Source organism: Lactuca virosa, chromosome 9 (genome assembly GCF_052849685.1).
Source record: "Lactuca virosa cultivar CGN04683 chromosome 9, Lactuca_virosa_CGN04683_v6, whole genome shotgun sequence".
Classification (NCBI taxonomy): Eukaryota; Viridiplantae; Streptophyta; class Magnoliopsida; order Asterales; family Asteraceae; genus Lactuca; species Lactuca virosa.
In genome coordinates this window covers 85,626,326-85,647,399 of record NC_136434.1, presented here as the reverse complement: position 1 = coordinate 85,647,399, position 21,074 = coordinate 85,626,326, and positions in this window count along the sequence as shown.

Genomic DNA, 21,074 nt, shown 5'->3' with positions numbered 1-21,074 from the left:
ATAACCGATACCCTAAGGCCACATCCAAACAAGGAAAAGGAATTAAAGCGAGCTAGCAGTCCTAAGTCCTTTAAACATTACTTATATAACTATACATATATAGGCATGCAATTGACAATATAAAAGGATAAAAGAAGTTTTGGTAAAACCTTTGAAAAGTTTAATAAATAAGAGTTGATGACTTAATATCAGTTTATAAAATGATTTGAAAGCAGTTTGTTTGATAAAAACATTTTAAAGCATAAGAAATCCTTTGTTTGAAACATAATTGCAATGGAGTTTGAAAGGAAAGATATTAGTATGAAATACAGTTTGATAAAGAGTTTAGTATGAAAAGATGTTTTGAGAAATCATTTTGAAGTAGTATACTTGGTAAAACAGCTAAAAGTGTAGTAAATCCATAGTTTGATAGTTATTAATCACATGTGATTGGTATAATAACTATCATGATTGAACTTGTACTCCCCCCTATAAAAGCATTTATAAACATTTAAAAACATTTAAAAACATTTAAAAACATTTAAAAGGTTAATTAAGGGGTATGAACTCACCTGTTGTGAGTGGATTGTACGGAAGTGAAGTTAAGACACCCTAGGACGTGGAAACACTTTGATTCAAGTGCTATAGGTACCGAAGGGTTGCATCTAAAGGTTGTATGGCATGGCATTGGATTTTATGGCCCAAGGACCACTCCTTATGGAGTTTACGGCCTAAGGTCAATTCCCCCATGAGTTTACGGCCGTAAACTCATGGTACTAAGTGTCATTGGGTGATTTAAGGTCTTATAAGTCATGAGTAGGCATTCAATGATCAAGTCCAAGCCTTAGGAAGCATTAGGGGCACAATATCACCCCTTTATAGAGTTTACGGCCTAAGGACCATTTCCTTATGAGTTTACGGCCGTAAACTCTATGTGGACATGTTTTCTTTGATGTTTAAGGTCCTATACACTTCAAGAATGTGTTCTAGGCTAGTGTCCAAGGCCAAAGAAGGGACTAGGGTTCATTTAACCCCACTTAAAATGGTTTACGGCCCAAGAACATCCCTTGGCCGTAAACACCTTTGATCTTATGATTTCTTGGTGTTTTCTAAGTGTAAACAAGATAAATCAAGCACACAACAAGCTAGGATAAGTGTACTTACAATCTAGAAGCTTGATTGGGTGTTTAAGGTCCAAGAACACTAGTGTGTGTTCTTGGTGTTTTGAAGAATGCTTGATTATCTATCAAATGAAGAGATTTCATGGATGAAATCATTCACAAACACTAGATAATGAAGTTTACTAACAAATCAAGGAAGAAAATACTTACTAATTTGAAGATCTAGTGATGATACTTGAGAGAGAATGAGGTTAGGACTTGAAAATGGTTGAAAATGACAAAAATGGCTAAGTGCCACTTATATACCCCTTAGGGTTTACGACCCCAATACCATTTGGGCCGTAAACTCCCTTTTCTTGGAGTTTTGGAACCTAAATGTTGCACACATTACCCTAAAGTATCCTCTCTCCTGTTATCTCTTGAAGTACTAGGCTTTAGAACACTCAAACTGACTCCAAAACTGCTAGATTTAGAAATTGAAAGATTGACTTTGATTGAATGCAGGGGTTGTTATAAGATAGAAATTTCGAGTTGTCACAGCTTTCTGCAGAACATCGTTGAAACGCATAACTGATAGGTTTTATACACAAGAACATCCTATGTGCTCATGCAAAACCCTAATGTCACACCCCCAAAACGAATTGGCGGAAACATTCGGGGGCGAAGGACGTCATGTACAGTATCATAACAATGCATAATAGTAAACAAGCAACAACATCATCCATTGCATTAATAGTATAATTTAATACAAGTGTGTTCTGTGCAATAATAATAAGACACCAAAAATATGAATCAAAAATAAAGACGAGTCTTGAAAGTGCTCCGTCTTCTCAAAACTTGGTCCAGTGTACCTGTCTACTGGTGACCTGAGAATACAAGTTATTTTGAAAGAGTAGATCAGCATTTAAGCTGGTGAGTTCATAAGTATTTTAGTGTCAAATGTTTGTATAAGTTTTGATGAAAGTGTTTGTAATTGTTTGTAGTAAATGTTTGAATCTTCTAGAAAATCCTATATTTTCTACTATAAATGTAGCCTTCTACTAAGGCCCGGATGTTCTGAATGTTGTTTGTTTGTAAAAGTGAGTGTTTTTCCCAAGTATGACTATCATTATTAAAATATAGTCTTACATTACTTTTTATGTGAAAAGATCACAATGTGAATGCAAAAGGGAATATACTAATGTATTGTAGTATTGTATATAGTAACTACCGTTGTACTAACTACCTTAAATCAATTGTTAATTAGGGTATAATGTGATATGATTGTAACCATACTTGATCGACTAGTAGAAAACACGACGCTCAAAGACGTCGAAATGTTATGACATTTGTCATCCGTAGACGTGCACGTCCCACTGTAGCTAGCAGCAAGGTGTAAGATGGTCAATTCAGTATAGATCTATACACAATTCACGCTCTCCCTCCAGGAGACTCTGGTTACAAAACGTGACACGACAGTAAATTGCCATGCCATGAAGCAGTGGCTCACATTAGTGTTATAGTTTTCTTGTAATTGTATAGTATGTTCTCCCTGTCCTAGTGTATTGTATGTTCTCTTTGTATAGTATTTAGTGTGTTCTCCTTGTTTCTCATTATAGTATGTTCTTTCTGTTTCTCGTTATAGTATGTTTGAACTGACTCATGTATGAACTGACTCTTGTATGTTTCATTATACTAGAAATAGTGAGTAGTAATCTCCTAAACTATACCTGTTATAGTTTGCTAGCAATGTTTGTTTGAATGACTGGGTATGTTTGCACACCTTTGCTACCCAAAGGTGTTGGAATTGAGGTAAAAGTTTTTATATCTACACACATATACATAATATATAACTAAGATTCAAACGACACTCGGACAAATAACAAGATACTCTAAGTCCACAACCAAACAAGGAACAGGAAATAAAGTGGGTTATCAGTCCTAAGTCCTTTCAACCTTATTTATATAACTATATCTGTATAGACATGAGTTCGAAAACATATTAGTTTGAAAGAATTAACTGGAGGGTTTAGTATATAAAAGAGTTTGATAAGAGCTTAATACTAGTTTGCTTGATAAAACATTTTGAAGTATAAGAAATCCATTGGTTTGTTAGTTATTAATCACATATGATTGATTCCATAACTATAATGTTTCAACTTGTATTCCCCCCTATAAAGCATTTAAATCATTTAAAAGGTAGATTAAGGGGTATGAACTCACCTCTAGAGAGTGATACGAATGTAAGATTGATATAGGATGTTAAGTGTCAAGTGAAGCCTCGATCACAAACGGATCCTATTAAGTATATAATGACATATATATATATACATTATTAGTGTATATACAACTAATCATCGAAGGAAGCCACCTTAGGGACTAGGAACACTTGAAACTAAGTGTTTCAATCATATATGATTGTATAAGAGGAGTGTAAGGCCACACGTAGGTGTGTACGGCCAGGTGTACGGCCCAAATGAGTGTACGGCCGTACACTCATGAAAACATGCAAAATTGGTGATTTAGGGTATTATCTAGTATCCCTAAGTATTTTTGATTCCATTTTCGAGGCATAACATGAGTTCAAGGCCCAAACATGCAACAAACTAGGGTGTGCGGCTACAAGGGGTGTGTACGGCCGTACACCCTTGATGATCATGCAAACTGGTCGATTTTTATGAGGAACATCAAGAGTTTCTAGTATAAAATAAGTTATGGAAGGAATACTCACGTTTTAGAAGCTTGAAAGGGTGTTTAAAGTCCAAAAACTTAGTGTGTGTTATTGGTGTTCTTGAAGATCTAACCCAAAAAGATGAATTTCATGGAAGAAATCAAAGGGTGATTCTAGTTAAAGCCATGTATCAACTAATCAAAGGATGAAACACTTACTTATCTGAAGATCAAAGTGGAAATCTTGAAGATAGTTGAGAGGGAATCCGAATTCTAGGCTTGAAAGTGCGAAAAGTGATTGAAAATGACTAAGTATCATATATATATATATATATATATATATATATATATATATATATATATATGAGGGAGTGTGCGGCTAGGATGGGTGTACGGCCGTACACCCATGTGTACGGCCGTACACTCCTCATGAAGGAGTGTTTGGCCCTTTTAAAACATGAAGAACTTAAGGAACTCATTTCTAAACCCTAACTTTGAAGGTACAAGGCTTAAAACACTCAAACAGACTCTAAACCATGCTAAAAGATAGTCGAAACGAGTCTGACTTTGATTGAATTGAATGGTTGTACAAGATAGAAATTTCGAGTTGTCACACCTAAAGCTTGGATCTAGGTTTCTCTATTATACATGCAATTCATCCAAGACTTATAAACCCTAGATCTAACATGCTATGAACGAAATAAAGGGTTTAGATATTACCTTTGACTGTTATGTAGCAATAACAATCTATTCCTTCTTGTAATTAGCTTTAGAAAGCTTAGTGCCTCAAGTGTTTCACCTCTAATGGAGTCACAAACACCATAAACAATAAGGATGAAGAAGGAGAAGAGGGAGGACTCCAAAAACGTCCAGGAAACCCTAAGGATCACTTAGCCACGTTTTGGGGGCCATGGGGTTCCTTTATATAGGTAGGCTATTAGGGTTTTCAACTAGGAAACCCTAATTTGACTGCTTAGGCCCTAAGCATCCCATGGACTCCCTCCTTAGAGGCCTTGGATGAATTCTAATGGGTTTCCCCATAGATTTCATCCACTCCAACTTCTATGGAGTCCATTAGCCCATTTATGTAATTATCTTATAATTACAATATCAGTCCCCTTTATTTAATTAATCTCTTTTAACCACAAAATTAATTATTAATTAATTCTTGACTAATATTAATTAAATAATATGATTTCTCCTTTAATATATTATTCGCATAATTAATCCTCTCTCTCCATAATTCATCCTACAAGTTGCTATGGTGAAGGCAACCCAAAAGGACCATGCTCATAATCGGGTCAAGTACATACCAAAATAGTTATGGACATAGACATTAATCCAACAGTCTCCCACTTGGATAAGTCTAATAACTATTTTGCATGACTTCAAAACCTGATCAGCAATCGTAGCTTTCAAAAGCCGCTGTCAACTCTGATCTTATCAGATAGCGCGTCCTTTAGATAAGGGATCATATATTCCTCCATTCTAGATATCGTATAGACTGAGACATGGATTTAATCATTCTCTTTGTCTATATATTGTTTCCCGACTTCCGATTTATGACGACTGGCAACAGACTACAATTAAACACATCAACTTAGTCTCGGCTTGGCCAAGCGCTTAGGTTGTCATCACTAAATCATCGAGGGGCCCACAAATATCGCTTTTATCCTACTTTGGTAAAAGGAATGGATAAACTTCGACTCAAATGCTTGCTTGCATTCACTCACCAAATCACACACAACAATAAGTTTTATAACACCAAGTTACTGGTGCGTTTACTTATTATCAATGTGCAACCGATAAGCAAATAACAACTCACACGTTTTGGTTTCAAGAATATAAGATATTATCGTCTCACTAATCACCCGTGATAAAATCCATGAAGTGATTCAAGTGAGCGTGGGTTTAATCCAATACTCTAATCTTATTAAAGCACTCATGAACTCCACAACAAACTTTTGCTATGTTTAAACACTTTAAACAATCTACAGACAGATTCATGACAGTCTTGCTTCATACCTACTTCCAACGTATGACCGACTGTGGAGGTTTGAATAACCAAATTATTCTGGAAGTCAAAACATGCAAAGTGAAACACAACAATAATACTTAATCCTATATGGCCTCAAAACTTTTGAGTATAAATAAAACACTTCTTATTTAGTCACCATATTGATTGTATAATGCTTCAGATAATCAACTTATTACTTGAATTATATCAACAATTGTCCCAAGCTCCAAGCATGCACACTATGTTTACCTATGGTCCTTACTTGGTAAAATAGATCAATTGAAAACCTTTCCAATGATGCTCATTTCAGAATTCCTAATCCTTATCGTTAGTGTAAGAATACAAAATTCTCGCCACTACTAGAATATGTTAGATTTTAACATTTTATACAACGATCCTTTCGTAATATCACAGCACAAAGTCGCCAAGACTCGGCCAATGAAATTACAAAGTGATCTTAATGAAGTCTCACATTCAAAATACATTCCTTTGAACATCCTTCTTGCATAAAAGTTTCTAATCTAGACATAGATTCTCAATATCCAACTCCCAATATGGAAACATTTACATATTTGCCATATGACAACTCATTCTAAATAGAATCTTATCTATTCATAATAAAGTCGATATGGTCCATCCAATACTATACTTCCAACTACTCACAAGCGACAAATCCTTAGCGAACCTCAGATCGTCCTTTGACAGTTGTTTAACTAATTTAGTCAATTCCGGTTCTGGTCCTTTTCCCTCTTAATGCTCTAGGCATTTGGAAAAACAGAACGGTCGGATATTATAGCATATGCAATCGATCTCATACCCGAAGCGTATGAGACACGATTCATAATGTCTTACATAAAGACGTGATACTAGACCAGTCTTCTGCTATAATATATATTTTTTTAATTGCCATGTTCTCACAATTTTGATTATGAAAAGGGATGCCGTAATCATAACCAAATTTTGAGAATGCAATTATCCTTTCCATATATAGAATTTCCTTATGTTGAACCATTTCAACATAACATTCATATATATTTGACTAAATTTGACTAAAATTTCTCAATCTAAGCTTTTAGATTTGAAATGATGTATAATATTCTCTCCCTTAATTATAGCAAAACAACTTTTCAACCCTTGCAACTTTGCAAAGTAAAACCATTGTTTTTTCTATAATTAATATTGTTAACTTGCAATACTTAGAATAATAATCATGCTCCCACTAACATGATGATTATTTTCTTACCAGCATAACACTTATGCTCCCAGCTCATTTGAGGTATAAAGTCTATACCTTCTTCATTCATCTACTAGATCCCTTCATGGAGCCATTTAGGGCTTTTAGGAGCATATTTTGGAACCATTCATGGATGCAAGCATGTTTTGGGGTATTGACTTCGGATCTGGAACCTTTGAGGGACTCCATGGCATAAAGATGTCAATTTTATGGCCATGGTAGTCCCATGCAACTTGTGAACCTCATTTTAGGGCCTTTTGAGCTAAATAACCCATGCATGAACGTAAAGTTTGTAACTTTATGTGTTATATCGGCCCTAGGAGGCCAGATCTACGTTTTGGATACGTTAAGCCCGATTGAAATCGACTGGACAGATTGGGACTTAGGGGGGGCTCGATGAGTTGTTCATACAACTCGACGAGTAGGATCGAGACCTCAGAGTTTTATGGACCTGGGGAACTCGACGAGTTGATGCACCAACTCGGTGAGTTGAGTCGACCAGAAAGTTGACTTGGACCAAAAGGTTGACTTTGACCTGAGAGTTCACCTTTGACCTTGACCATTGATCGGAGTTGACCCTTAAAGGGTTATGAATGTGAAAAGGTAATTAAAGGAGATTGTTATTTGTATGAGTTTGAGAGGAGTTGATCCCAGCACCGAGGACAGTTCAGCTACATCACGACATTGAGTTGAGTTACCTTCCGGTAGAAGTGGGTCTAAGGCCACAATGTCAGCCGACTAGTAGGAGTTACAGTAAAGATGATTATCTTTGTGATAATTATCTGTATGTAACTATTGTTGGATTAATGTCTAAGTCCATAACTATATTTGGTATGTACTTGACCCGACCCGGCATGGTCCATTTGGGTTGCACTTCACCGACACAATTTATATGGATAGTCTTTTGAGAATAATATATTTATGATTTATATTAATATATTATAAGTTCTAATATATTAATATGGAATCATATTATTTAATTAGTATTGATCAAGAATTAATTTAGAATTAATTAAGTGATAAAAAAGAACTAATTAAATATGGACTCTTATATATATGGAATGGGTCAAGTTCATTTAGGTTGGGCTAAGCTTTCATGGATGGTCCATGGAGATTTTAACCCATGGATCCTATGTAAATGAAAGGTCATGGGTATTAGGGTTTACATGGATGTAACCCTAATCCTCCATAATATATAAAGGGGTCCTTGGCTCACAAAATTGGCACAAGTGTGTGAAAATAAGAGTGGGCCGATTTTAGTGTGCATACCTATTCTCTCAAGTTCTTCCAAGGTGTTTTGGTGATTTGTGATTCCATTTGAGGCTTCCACACTATTGGGGCTAAGCTCTTAAAGCTTGAAGACATCAAGCTACATCAAAAGGTATGTCATCTAACTAAAACTTTGTAGTATAGGTGCTTCATAATATGCTAGTTAGGATGAAACCTTGGAATATTTAATATTTGCATGTATAATAGAGAAAACATAGATCCAAGGTTTATAGGGTTGCATGTACACCATAGGAGTGTTAGAATGCTCAAAACCCAACAGTGGTATCAGAGCCATGGGTTGTTTTCTGTTATATTGATGCAAATGTTTTATTTTCAAGTTGGAAAAAAAAAGGAAAAAAAAACATGACGTTTGTCAAATTTTAAGATAATTACTTGTTTTTGTGAAAAACTAATTATTTGTAAAATTTGAATCATTTGCTATATGAGTTGAATTAGGTCAAATTTAGTAAAAGATAAAATGATATGATTATTTTATTAGTTTTAAAAGTTTGATCTAAATAGTTTTTTGAAACCTCCATAAGTTATGGATATAAAAAGGTTTTTAAAAAAAATTGATTCAAAGTTTTTTATGGAGTTACAAAACTTGGTCTTAATGTTTTAAAGAATTCCATAACTTGTTCTTAAGTTATGGAACATGAAAAGTTTCATCATAAAACAAGTATTTAACTCCATAAGTTATGGAATCCAAAAGTTTTCAAGAGTTACAAAACTTGCCCTCAAGTTTTGAAATTTGGAAAAAGTTTTTTATGATAAAAAAAAAAGAATTGAATTCTAAAACTCTTGGGTTCATAACTTAAACAATTAATTAAATGGTTTTAATTTTGAATTTAATAATTGGAATTATGATGTTTTTATTGAATAATTCAATTAACTCTTATGGACTTTATTAATAGATAATTAAAGTGTTTAATTAAAAGAGAATTAATAATTCCATAATGACATGGTTTAAATTTAATTAAATTAAGAGTATAGTTTAATTAATAGATTAAACCACCAAGTATTTTAAATGTCTAAAATACACCCTTATACTATTATAATATTAAAAGTTTAATATATTATATGTATAAGAGCAAGTCGTCTTACCATTAGTAGGTCTCATTCACGAAGCTGGTCTATAAGGGGGGTATAAGGTTACTGCCTATAAAATGGCAGTTTAATGGGTGTCCACTCTCACCCACCGCTTCCTTGACTGGTGGAGGGTCGTTAGCCGAACAGGTAGGACAAGGACTATAATTCTCCCTTCATTATAAGTATAATGATAAATACTAAGTAACTAAACACTTATAAATTCCCAATCTTAGTTACTTAGGAAAATGTGAATAAGGTGCTAATCCATGAAATTACACTTTGCACTTTGTTTAAACCGTTAGTGGAGCGTGTGTGGTTAACCGGCACACTAACCTGGATTTAACAAAGTAGGCAAAGGGTAACTTAATATTTATCATAGTATCGGTGGAGCTCGCGTGGTTACCCGGCACATCGATTGAGGGGTAAATATTAAGGGTACCAAGTATATTTGCATGGTTACTTCACACCTTGTTTTGTGATCCTCGGCATCCCAGTCACAAAACCTGAAGGGCACACTCGAGATTGAAACATGCCATTGAAAAGTTCAATGAATCTCAAAAGAATCTAGGAGTTTCAAAACCAATTAAAACCTAATAATACATTTCGTTTATCTTGGTGGAAATTGGTGAATCGTCATTCACCTACCTTCAAATATTTTATAGCTTGGATTACGGCATCCCTATTCCAAGTTATAAAATAGTTTGTTGGGTCCTAGCCTTAATATATCATATTGGGTGTTATATTAAGGACTTAAATCAACTTTACGTGAATTTCTCCCATTGTTGATGTCTGGTTTAGACAACAATGATCTTCCCAAACCAAGCTTTCCTAATGAATATGACTTCCCGAGTTTGGCTCATGTAAGTCATACTTCTCTTCCTCCACCTCCTCTAATTATTCTCCCCTAACCCACAAGTTCAAGGTCACTCAAGCCCTAATGACAAGCAAGGTCTATGTGTGATCACATCTTAGAGATGAAGTCACATATTGACAAGCCGGGAGAGTTGGGTGTCAAAGTCTTGAGAAAGTTGGATGTTCAATCACTTTCTAAGTCACATAGTGAGTTCCTTTCGGACTACTATGAAACAGACTATGACATGAACCTTAATGATCATATCTATTTGCTTGGTGCTGCTGAATCAGCAATGATTTGGAACGATAGTAAAGCAAATTTGATTAGAAGATCAACTTCCCAAAAACTTTATGGACAGTGACAATGGTGACACTGGAAATCCAGAAAAAGCATTCTCTTCCCAATGGAAAGGGATTGGCCATAGTCAACCCGGTTGACCAAATGGTAAAGAGAAAGGCTAAGTCTGAGATAGTTCCATTACCAAAGGGTCCATATGTTTATTTTGCCAAAGGAAGGGGCGTTGATTGCAAAGCTGCCAAACTTACCTAAGGATGTTAAAGTCAATAAGTTTGACTCTACATCAGGTAGAGCCCATTATCTAACTTTGTTAAGTTCTATTCTGAGATCCTCATTACATGATGTGACTGGGTCACATGTTGATGTTTTAAGAGTCAAATAATAGAGAGAAATCTTAAAGGAAGTATATGCTGATTCTGATCGCGAAGGTGGATTTCGATCGCATCAGAATTTTGAGCAGTTGCTTAAGAAGTTATGATACATTGGTAAGGAATAGATAACAACAATTTTCCATGTGGATTGTAAGGATAAGGTTTTCCGCAAAGTTTTAAAATAAAAGAAAATTGTTTAATTTTATTTATTTGAAGTATCCTTATATTGGAAAATGGATTTGATTCTTTCATTTGTGGTAGTGTCTAAATTTACCAAATCAGGAAAGTTCCTCATCACCCAAGTTTCAATTGGACCGAAACTTGGAATCATGCAAGTTGAATAGTATGATGAATGAGAACTTTCAAGCATTGGAAAATCAAGACTAATTACTTGTTCACATGGATGTGTGAGTCAAGTGAAGGACTAAAGGGATCGAGTACACATTCTTGTGCACTGGTCATGTCCACCACAAAGCTCGTTAAGACTATTTGATTTACTAAAGTTTAGTAAATATGGTTATACTTACAAGTTTAAGTATAATTCTGAAACATTGGAAAAGTCTCAATGTATGGCAGAACGAATGGGAAGAATCAAATTAGGCAGAAAGATAAAAGTTTCTCAAATCTGAAAAGATGGGAGAGTACTTTAGTATCATGTTTGTGATCATCTTAATGATTTAGAAATCATATCACAATTAGTCCTCTAAAGGTCATCTTAGTGCATTCTTATGACTAAGAAGAGGAGTCATGAATTGTTGAAATGGTTAGATCAGGAAGATGAGTCATACTTCGTTCCAAAACAATTCTTAGAGTCATACTCCAAGATTGTAACTTGAGTGACATATCTTAAAGAAAGGTTTAAAACACTTGTCAAATGTAAGAGTAAAAGTGTCCTATTCTTGTACATTTGAAATTGGTAAGTTGTGATGTTTTGGATAAAACAAAGACCAACTAAGGCCAATTGTGTGAAGTGTTTGTCTTGATAAAGAATCCGCATTATCTCTTGAATATTTGGCAAGATAGTCTTATATGTCAAGAGGATAGTGGGAGTCTTAAAGATCCTAAAAAGAAATTTCAAGAACTAATCAAGAATAAAACCTGAGGTTCTTCACTAGCACATGAATTGAGGTTTATAACCTATTGTGTTGACATATTCTGTGCCCATTCCAGTTAAAGTTGGCTTTGCATAGGAGTTCTGAAAGTTCTCAATTGGTTGCATAACAACTTGGAAGCAATGGCAGGCCCTGTACTGCCAGGTGGCAAGAAGTTAAGATTGCATAAGTTCAGTTCATATGAGTTTGGATTTGTCATTATCCTTGTCTTGTGACTATGGTTTTGACGATTCACATGGATAAGAACACATACACCATAAAATCTAAGGGTCATAAGGTTTCTCTCCGATTCATGAAAATGATGGTGAGGAAACACTTCCACCAAGTAGATTTGAAGCAGATGGCAAAAGGTCTAAACAATTGAGACTATGATTACGGCATCCCTTTTCATAGTTCTGAAATTGTTTAGACACACATGCATGCTATCTAAGGAAAGGTGTATGATTTTGATAAAGTTTTATCAAAGCATCTCGTATCAGAAATCTGAACTTTGGTAAGAAAGTCAATAAAGTATTGATTTCTAGAAGTCCAGCTGATTTCTGAGTACATGTCAAAGCTAGTGGGAGCATAAGTGTTATGCTAATAATCATCATGTTAGTGGGAGCATGATAATTATTGTTAGTGTTGCAAGTTAGCAATGTTAATTATAGAAAACAAAAGTTTCAATTCGTGAGGCTGCAGGGATTGAAAAAGTTGTTTTGCTATAATTAAGGGAGAGGATATACTTCATTTCAGTTCTAAAGGCTTAGATTGAGACCTTAATCATCTTTAGTCAAGAATATATATATGAATTTCATGTTGGATTGGTTCAACTTAAGGAAATTCTATATATTGCGTTCTCAAAATTCGATTATGATTACGGCATCCCTCTTCATAGTCAAATTTTGAAAACATGGTAAATAAAAATATTGTAGCAAAAGACTGGTCTAGAATCATGTCTTTATGTGAGACATCATGAATCGTGTACCATTTGCTTTGCGTACAGGATCGATTGCATGTGCTATAATATTTGTCATTTCTAAATTTTTCCAAATGCCCAGAGGCATTAAGAAGGGAAAAAGTCTAGAATTGGATATGACTAAAATGATTAAGCAATTGTCGAGGATAATCTGAGGTTTACCAAAGATTGGTTGCTCAAGGACAGTTGGAAGTATAGTGCTAATTTTGGAAGGACCATATTGACATATTCTGAAAAGAGGCATCTCTTATTCAGAAGTGATAGTCAAAATGAGAATATGGAGTTGTCTCCATAGGTGGAAGTTATCTGTGTAAGATTAGAAAACTTAATACAAGAAGCATGTCCAAAGCAATGTACTTTGAATATGAGACTTAGTTTCCATGGAGTTGATCTCCATTGGAATACCTTATAATGACTGTTGACAAGTCTTTGTGACTTTGTACATATTCATTACAGGAGGGTCAGTGCATATAAGTTTAAAATCTAAACAGATTTCGATAAATGATAGGAATTTGAAATTCTCACATTTTTCGATAAGGATTTGGGAGTGTGAAATTAGAATCATTGAAATTATGTTCAATTGGTTTATTTCACAAAGTAAGGATCATAGACAAACATAGAGTGCATACTTGGTGTATGGCAAAGCTATTGTTTAAGAAAAACATAGTGTACATGCTTGGAGCATGGGACAACTAGTGTTTTTAATTCAAGTATAAAGTTGATAAAACCGAAACAATGAATAATGAGTAATCAGTATGGTGATAAATAAAAGTGTTTATTTATATTCATAGGGTTTGATACCATATTTGATTCATTTATTCTTGTGTTTTCACTTTGCATGTTTTGACTTCCAGAATAACTAAGTCGCTCTTCCTGAATGATTAAGTTATTCAAACCATCCACAGTCGGTCATATGTTGGAAGTAGATATGAATCAAGACTGTCATGGGTTGGCTTGTAGAGGTCCAAGTTGGTGGACAAAGTGGTGCTACAACACTCATGAGTGCTCATAAGTTCTGAGTATTGGATTCAACCCACGCTCATTTGAATCACTTCATGGATTTTATCACGAGTGATCATGAGACGATAATATCTTATATTCTTAAAACCAAGATATATGAGTTGTTACTATGAGTTGGTTATACATTGATTGCACGAAAACGCATTGGTAACTCGATGTTATAAAACGTGCCTTTGTGTATGATTCAACAAGTAGTAGAACAAGCCATATGAGTCGAAGTTTATCCATTCCTTTTACCTTCGGGATAAAAGCGATATCTGTGGGCCCCTCGATGATTTAGCGATGACACATGTGAGTGCTTGGCCAAGCCAGGACTGATTTGATTTGTTCAACCAGTCAATCATCATAAATCGAAAATCGTGAAACAACAAATGGACAGAGAGAATGATTATAATCCATGTCTCAGTCCATATGATATCTAGAATGGAGGAATATATGATCCCTTATCTAATGGACAAGTCATTGACAAGGTCAGAGTTCGACAGCGGCTTTAAGAGCTACGATTGCCAGTTAGGTTTTGAAGTCATACTCAATAATAGTTTTAGACTTATCCAAGTGGGAGACTGTTGGATTAATGTCTAAGTCCATAACTATATTTGGTATGTACTTGACCCGACCCGGCATGGTCCATTTGGGTTGCACTTCACCGGCACAATTTATATGGATAGTCTTTTGAGAATAGTATATTTATGATTTATATTAATATATTATAAGTTCTAATATATTAATATGGAATCATATTATTTAATTAGTATTGATCAAGAATTAATTTAGAATTAATTAAGTGATCAAAAAGAACTAATTAAATATGGACTTTATATATATGGAATGGGCCAAGTTCATTTAGGTTGGGCTAAGCTTTCATGGATGGTCCATGGAGCTTTTAACCCATGGATCCTATGTAAATGAAAGGTCATGGGTATTAGGGTTTACATGGATGTAACCCTAATCCTCCATAATATATAAAGGGGTCATTGGCTCACAAAATTGGCACAAGTGTGTGAAAATAAGAGTGAGCCGACTTTAGTGTGCATACCTATTCTCTCAAGTTCTTCCAAGGTGTTTTGGTGATTTGTGATTCCATTTGAGGCTTCCACACTATTGGGGCTAAGCTCTTAAAGCTTGAAGACATCAAGCTACATCAAAAGGTATGTCATCTAACTAGAACTTTGTAGTATAGGTGCTTCATAATATGCTAGTTAGGATGAAACTTTGGAATATTTAATATTTGCATGTATAATAGAGAAAACATAGATCCAAGGTTTATAGGGTTGCATGTACACCATAGGAGTGTTAGAATGCTGAAAACCCAACAACTATATGTTGTGTTATGTGCTATTATGCTATGTTGTTATGTGATATGAGATAGGAGGGGTAGAATAGACCCCAATACCGGTCGATAGGGCCGAAGGGGTATGCCAGCACCCAGATAGGCTAGGCAGTATATGATTATATGTTTATGCACTAGGATGCTATATGGTAGAGTAGGGGGTGGAATAGTCCCCGGTACGGTCGAAAGGGCCGAAGGGGTAGGCCAGCACCCCGATATGCTAGGCAAGTTACCGGTCGACAGGGCTGAAGGGGTAGGCCAGCACCCTGATATGCTAGGCAAGTTACCGGTCGACAGGGTCGAAGGGGTAGGCCAGCACCCTAATATGCTAGGCAAGTTACCGGTTGAAAGAGACCGAATGGGTAGCTACTACCTGGTTATGTATGGTATGTGGTATGATGGGGGAACTCAATAAGCTTCGTGCTTACGGTTTACAGTTTTTGTTTCAGGTCCTTCTTCTTCCAGGGGAAAGGAGCCAGCACGGTAGCAGCGTATCACACACACATGATTTTCCGCATATGAGATTTCTGGGAATTGTACTCTGATTTTATTACTATTTTATGATATGGTTTGAGATGTATGATCTATGGTTTTATGAAATGGAATAACTTGATAGTGTTTTCTATAAATTGCTATATTAAAAATAAAATTTTTGGTCTGGATTTTTGGGATGTTACATGCAAGGTGCGGTTTTTTGTCGTACTAAAACCGATGAGTGCGGTTTTTTAATGGTTCGGTTTTGCGGTTTAGTTTAAATGGTACGGTTTCGATTTTAAACCAGCCATATTCATTGGTGCGGTTTCTGTTGTAATGGGTCGAGATTTTTGTAACTCTGCAAATCCACTTCTTGCCTGGGTGCCATTTTTTGAAAATAAGTCAACTAATTTTTAACTAAATAGCCAACATATGGACAAAAAAAATTAAAAGCAACGTTTTTTTCAAATAATCATTTATGATTTTATTTCATATCCTTTTCTGAAACAAGTTCCTTTTTATATATACAAATACAAAAGCATTGATAAATAAACAGATTAAATAAGTTTTATAGAAAAAAAAAACTATTTATGTCATACAAAATGATAAAACCTATTTTTGTATAAAAAAACTAACAGTGACCTCCATCAAAATTATGATATGTGGTTCCACAAACACAATTAAACACACATTTATCTCGTCTAAGTCTAACACAAGAACACGAAGTGAACAATGGAATAGTGGGCCGACCTTCTTTTAAAAGGTTTCCAATGTCATTAAATTAATAAACTGTAAATATTTATCGATGCATATCTATATATAACTATATATTTATTACTCTTTTAGATAATATGCGATATATGATTATGTATATGATATAAATTAGTAATTTATTATTTCGGTTTTGGTGGCCCGGTTTTTTTATAAAAACCGCACCAGACCGATAACTTCGGTTTTTGCAAAAATTAAATCCGCACCATCAACTTTTCTATCAGTTGCGGTTTTGTCGGTTTTTATGTTCGTTGGTTGGGTTTTTACTCACTTTTAAAGTTTTACGGTGAATGATGATAAATAAGTGGCGAATGATATATATTGTGGATCTTGTGGCCAAAGACTCTAAATCACAAAAAATAAATTAAAGACTTAAAAGTTCCATTTCTACTAAAACAACCATTTGGAGGATATATCCATAGAAATCAACACTTTTAGTCGATCAACAACATTTGAAAGCATATTAGCATTTTAATCAATAACATAGTTAGGTGCCACTGCAAGAATCCTGTTGTTTCGAGAAGAACGTACTCCATCATCCCCTTGTGCCTCGTCATCTACCACTATCAGATGTCCTTCCCTTCTCACCAAACTCTGCATCGAAACAGGAAAGTTTACCTCAAATATTCATCAGAAATGGCTTTCTGCAGAACATCGTTGAACCGTATAACATGAGAGAAATCGATGAACATGGTGTTGGACTCGTTTAGTCTCATTGCTTCGATTTCCGATTCACAGAAAGGTTCCCTCGAATTGGCATCTAATCTAAAACTGTAACGATAATAAAATAAAATAAAATAAAAAAGACCAAAACTTGTCAAATAACATGAAATGCATCAATTTGTTTTGGATCTATACGAAAAACCTTATGCGGTACCTCTTAAGAAACTCCAAGAAGATATTCTCGACCTTAGCTGCTTTCTCGTCAGTGAAATATGCGCCGTCGAAAGAATCCATATTGTTGCCTAGCTACTGCCTTCCACATTTTTTTTTGCAGAACTGTGGAAGTGGATTAGTTGATTGGGAAGTAGATGAATGAATGAGTGCATTCACTTTTTGGCGGGAAAATAAGCAGAGCGTGTTAGGGTTTCCCGCCACATCTCGCGGGCTGGGCCGCCACGATCTGATGCTCCGACCCAAGTGGATATTATAACTGCAAATTTAGGTGACTAAAAGATGGTCAATATATATCAAATCAAAGTGTTTATAATATAATATATAAAAAATAACTTAAGCTTTTAAAATAATAATTTTCTTATCAGCTATTTATGAAAGTAGAAAAGAAGTAAAGAACTATATGAAGATCAAGCAGAGTCTGCAAATTTACTTTCTTGTCGAAGAAGTGCCCAATTCCCTTTCTTTGAGCACATAGCATTAATGGATATCATGGGCTCAGTGTATTTATACTGTTGCTCAACATTTTTAATGATGGTTCCACAATCCAAGCACTTGAAAGTTCCCTGAAGGAGTTCTGGTCTAACCTCACTAGTACGAGTCACTACTCTTGTAACTGATACTAGTCTGCCTATCTCAGATGTGCTCAGTTCCCTCAATCTCTCAATCTGTATATATTAAAAATTGAAATCTTCAAACAAATGGTGGAAAAAGTAGTAATGAATTGATAATAGTAGAAGAAAATGTACCTTTTTATGACAGGTAAATTATAAAATGCAATGTTGATATCCTTATTTGGGTTGTCGTCAGTTATGAAGGTGGGTTTCTGACCCATTACAAACCTCTTACATGCGTTCTTCAGGTACGACTCAAACCTAAAAGGTGTATCATACAATTTCAACAATTTCATACACAAAAGTCTTGCGAAAAATGTTACTCGAAACAGGAAAGTTTACCTCAAATATTCATCAGAAATCGCATTCTGCAAAACATCGTTGAACCGCATAACATGAGAGAAATCGATGAACATTGTGTTGGACTCGTTTGGTCTCATTGCTTCGATTTCCGATTCATAGAAAGGTTCCCTCGAATTGGCATCTAATCTAAAACTGTAACGATAATAAAATAAAATAAAATAAAAAAGACCAAAACTTGTCAAATAACATGAATTGCATCAATTTGTTTTGGATCTACACGAAAGACCTGATGCGGTACCTCTTAAGAAACTCCAAGAAGATATTATCGACCTTAGCTGCTTTCTCGTCGGTGAAATATGCGCCGCCGAAAGAATCCATATTGTTGCCTAGCTACTGCCTTCCTCAAGTTTTTTTTTTTGCAGAACTGTGGAAGTGAATTCGTTGATTGGGAAGTAGATGAATGAATGAGTGTATGCACTTTTTGGCGGGAAAATAAGCAGAGCGTGTTAGGGTTTCCCGCCACATCTCGCGGGCTAGGCCGCCATGACCCGATGCTCCGACCCAAGTGGATATTTAGGTGACTAAAAGATGGTCAATGTATATCAAATCAAAGTGTTTATAATATAATATATAAAAAATAACTTACGCTTTTAAAATAATAATTTTCTTATCAGCTATTTATGAAAGTAGAAAAGAAGTAAAGAACTATATGAAGATCAAGCCCAATCTATTTTCTTCCTTTTAAAGTAATTAAACTTTTGAAATTATTTTTATTTGATGGCTTAATTTCTTGTAGGTTTTAAAGCTCATTAAATTTATTAAGTTTTAATAAAGTTGATATTACGAGAAAACCTTAAGGCACAAAAACTTAATCAAAAGGCAAAAATGTAAGACTAAAAGTGTCAAATTCAGCAAACTTTTGTGGCAAAAACCTAAAGCCTAAAAAAATACTATTCCTAAGCTCCTTTGGATTTTATATATATATATATATATATATATATATATATATATATATAATGGGTCAAAAAGGGGGACAAAACAACAACCGTGAATTGTATATTATCTTCATCCTCAGCGTCCCTCTTCCTATTTCTTATGTCATCATCTCTTCTCCCATCACAAATCTGAACAAGGAATCAATGTTATTGACTATCCCCACAAAAACAATTTGCAGATAGATGTTCCTTAGAGAAAATATGATTGACAGAAAAATGTGGAAAATGATGAAAAATGAAACTCCTGCACTGGATTGGCAATAAAGGCAAGGCGATAAGAAAGGTCTCTAACTCCCAAAACCCGGAGGCCTTTAACACCTTCTTGAACAGTGCCAGTGGTATCACGTTTACTACCACCATCTCTACGAACTTCAGCTCTTTCTCCAGGAGCTGCCAATACGAAAATGTCAGGTATCACAACCACAATGCCAATAAAGATCACCCTTCAAAGTGAAGTATAAAAGTTAAAAGAGTTATGTTCTACATCTTTGTAAAGAAACGAAAAAGGTGTGTGAATTTACATGCGTGTCACCAGCCCTAGCCTGTTCAACAATGTCATGGCGAAGAATGACATCTAATGATTTAGGAAGGGATCCTGCAGGTATTTCTTTTGATGTTTCCTGCATCCTGACCCTTTGCCAATCTGCAAATTTACTTTCTTGTCGAAGAAGTGCCTAGTTTCCTTTCTTTGAGCACATAGCATTAATACATATCATGGGCTCAGTGTATTTATACTGTTGCTCAACATTTTTGATGATGGTTCCACAATCCAAGCACTTGAAAGTTCCCTGAAGGAGTTATGGTCTAACCTCACTAGTACGAATCACCACTCCTGTAACTGATACTAGTCTGCCTATCTCAGATGTGCTCAGTTCCCTCAATCTTTATATATTAAAAATTGAAATCTTCAAACAAATGGTGGAAAAAGTAGTAGTGAATTGATAATAGTAGAAGAAAATATACCTTTTTATGACAGGTAAATTATAAAAGGCAATGTTGATATCCTTATTTGGGTTGTCGTGAGTTATGAAGGTGGGTTTCTGACCCATTACAAACCTCTTACATGCGTTCTGACCTATTATATTAGTCTTGCGATAAATTTTAGTAAAATTTTACTAGAAACATGAAAGTGTACCTCAAATATTCATCAGAAATGGCTTTCTGCAGAACATCGTTGAACCGCATAACATGAGAGAAATCGATGAACATGGTGCTGGACTCGTTTGGTCTCATTGCTTCGATTTCCGATTCATAGAAAGGTTCCCACGAATTGGCATCTAGTCTAAAACTGTAACGATAATAAAATAAAATAAAATAAAAAAGGACCAAAACTTGTCAAATAACATGAATTGCATCAATTTGTTTTGGATCTACACGAAAAACCTGATGCGGTACCTCTTAAGAAACTCCAAGAAGATATTATCGACCTTAGCTGCTTTCTCGTCGGTGAAATATGCGCCGCCGAAAGAATCCATATTGTTGCCTAGCTACTGCCTTCCTCAAGTTTTTTTTTTTGCAGAACTGTGGAAGTGAATTCGTTGATTGGGAAGTAGATGAATGAATGAGTGTATTCACTTTTTTGGCGGGAAAATAAGCAGAGCGTGTTAGGGTTTCCCGCCACATCTCGCGGGCTAGGCCGCCATGACCCGATGCTCCAACCCAAGTGGATATTTAGGTGACTAAAAGATGGTCAATGTATATCAAATCAAAGTGTTTATAATATA